The 2961-nt window shown below is 36.9% G+C and overlaps 1 protein-coding gene across 1 annotated transcript in view; it reads right to left on the reverse strand.

Annotated features, from left to right (window-relative positions):
- Positions 1-862: 862 nt before the first annotated feature.
- Positions 863-2961, reverse strand: part of peli2 (pellino E3 ubiquitin protein ligase family member 2) — a 51471-nt gene continuing 49372 nt past the window's right edge. Inside the window, exon 6 of the mRNA XM_056476767.1 lies at positions 863-2961. This exon is cut by the window's right edge and continues 739 nt beyond it. The gene's annotated coding sequence lies outside the window, so the exon portion shown is untranslated.

The raw sequence follows: 2961 nt of genomic DNA on the forward strand, positions 1-2961 counted from the left end.
CATTAGAAATCTGGGTGTCATCTTTGCTAGAGCTCTGTGTTTTAATAACCATGTTAAGTCTGTTGTTCGTACATGCTTTTTACATCTGAAGAACATCCCAAAAATCTGAAATATTGTTTCAAAGGAAGATATGGAGATGCTTGTCCATGCCTTTGTCTCTTTACGGTTGGATTATTGTAATATTCTGTTCCCTTGTCTGAACAAATCCTCCATGGATCGATTGCAAGTTGTGCAGAATGCAGTTGCAAGGCTCTGAGCCAACACCAGCAGGAAATCGCACATTACTCCTGTGCTTAAGGCACTTCACTGGCTTCCTATTAGTTTTAGAGTAAATTTTAAGATTGGTCATTACATATAGAGCTCTGCCTGGACAAGCACCCCCCTTTATAATCTAGATTACAGTATCTTTGTTTGAAGGCATGTGATTGGCTGTTTGCTACTGATGTCCCACCTTCATCTGCATGCACTCCTTGAACTCTGGATCAAAGCCAGATTTGATGGTCAGGGTGTCACGACACATCTTATTCTTTAACAAAGCCTGAATAGACTGGTTTAATTTTGTCAACTCAAAACTAATCCTGTAATCCTGTGTTTGTTCAGCCATTGTATGGTACAGGGTTAACTGCCTTGCTAGACTCTGCAAACACAAACAACAACAAAAAAGAAATGACATGCACTTTTACATGTTTAAACAATAAATATATCATTGTAGATGATAACTATCACTTGTAATGCATGTATGGCAGCAAAGTAATGTTGATTTTTTTTTCATACAGGGAGAAAAAAAAAAAAAACCATGTTGAACAGTAAACTTTCACAACACTGTTGATGTTCCAAAACAGCAATCAAAACACTAAAGAAGTCCTGTAGTGTAAGATTTATTGTGCCTACATTTTGCACAATTGAAATTTACAATCATTTACACATGAATTGTGCTCCCTGCAACTTGAAATGACTAAAATGTACAAAGAGCTTTCCTAAAATCCTTTTTTGGCATTTTCAAAACATGTTTGGCCATTTTTACGTTAACACCACATGGAAGAGAGCCTTACATTAGCATCATTAATAAAACAGTAGCTTTGCCCAAGTAAATATACTCCCCAAACCCAGTTCATTTAGCATTTGGTGTGACAACTTCACTGTTATTCATTTTAATAAAATAAAACGCCCATCTAAACGCAAGTATACCACAAAAACTGCCTGTATATCAGAACTAATAAAATGAATTCATTTACAAATGAAATCCAAGCTGACATTTTACAGTGTTCCTTTAACATCTCATACTGGGTCTGAAAATAACATTGGGAGTCTTGGGTTATTTTTCAAAACAAACATGGACAAAAGCTTAGAGCATAGGTTTTAAACTGGATTCCTGGAGGGCCACTGCTCTGCACAATTTTGCTTCAACCCTAATCAAACACTGCTGATCCAACTAATCAGGGTGTTTAAGACTACTAAAGACCATTAGGCAGGTGTGAGTTGGAAGTGAGTTAAACAATGCAGGGCGGTGGGGTTTGAAATCATTGGCCTAGAGTATGAATAAAACATAAAAAATAAAGTGTCTGTTCACAGGTTAAGTATCCAGATGCAGCATGCATTTACAAGAGTGATGACCAGATGTAGTTCAAGCAGATACATTCACACAGACACCTATACCACATGGTAAAGTACATAACTGAATATATTAGTATCTGATTTAAAACAAACTGTACATTGGGCTTGTGTAGTAAAATACTTCTCAGTGAGTTAAAAAGGCTCTGTTAATGCAAGCAGTTAAAAAAATACCTCTTTAAGTATGCCTAAAATATCTTCTCAACACCCTTGTAAAAATGTCTTCAGGCATAAGAAACGGTCTCTTTATAAATCTTAAGAAAATAGTGGAATAAAAGTTAATCTCATAACAAGCTTATAAAAAAGTGGAAATAGAATGAATTTTGACCAATGCAAATGGTTATTAAAAGGATCACAGGCTCAAAGCTCCTGCACATCAGAAACATCCATCATCATCATTTGATTACCTCACAATCGAATCATTTTCAACATTTGATTGCAGAATACTCCATTTTTTTCCCCTCTAATTGTACACCAACATCTATGTGTGATAATCAAAGAAGCCAAAATATGTACCGAAATATTATTGGGACATGGTAAAACATCACTAGGAATACTTCATTTAGTTATTAACTCCACAGCCATTTCCAAAAATATTTGGCTGCATCCTTTGTTAATCTTGTTACCGGTAAGCCCGGTATGAATAAAAATACTATTAAAGATTTTATGCAAAGACATGTTAGTTTTAGAACACTTGACATCTCTGAAGTAAGTGAACACTAGGAGGACTAGGCTAAAAATCACTAATTCATTTTCAAAATGAAGCTTCCACTGTGTCTGATCAGCATTCCTGCAAAATCTATAAGGAGTGTTAATGTTGCTAGCTCTTCATATAAAGGATAATATAAAAACTCAAGATCGCCCTTTTTATCTTTGGAAAACCATTTTAGTATTGTAGATCCCGAATATCTGCTCCAACCCTTTCTGTAGAAGCCCTCAGTGGAGTTTGGGATATTGGATCCGGACCTTTGGGAATATCCCCACACACTGAACTACTTAATGGATAATGGATGTTCATTGCTGCTCCTTGGACTCCAACTATCCTGCACAGTTTCGCTCCAACCCGACACACTAGAATCAGATAATGGAGTTCTTTGGAAATCACTGGAAGGATTATTAAAGCAACAAAACTCCACAGGAACGTCGATCACCAGGAACCAGAAGCAGCACCTCAGGTCTAAAGCAAAGTGTCCTGGATTGAAGAACTGTATTAAATATCCTGAGCGATGTGGTAATGCTGGTGTGATCTGACATCTTGAAGGCCTGTAGACAATAAGGTCAGGAAATGATGAGGGAATTATGCCTCCTGTCATACGCCAAGGCAACGGTCGTCTGAACAGAAACCTGCTC

The sequence above is a fragment of the Danio aesculapii genome, chromosome 17 (genome assembly GCF_903798145.1).
Source record: "Danio aesculapii chromosome 17, fDanAes4.1, whole genome shotgun sequence".
NCBI classification, from domain to species: Eukaryota; Metazoa; Chordata; class Actinopteri; order Cypriniformes; family Danionidae; genus Danio; species Danio aesculapii.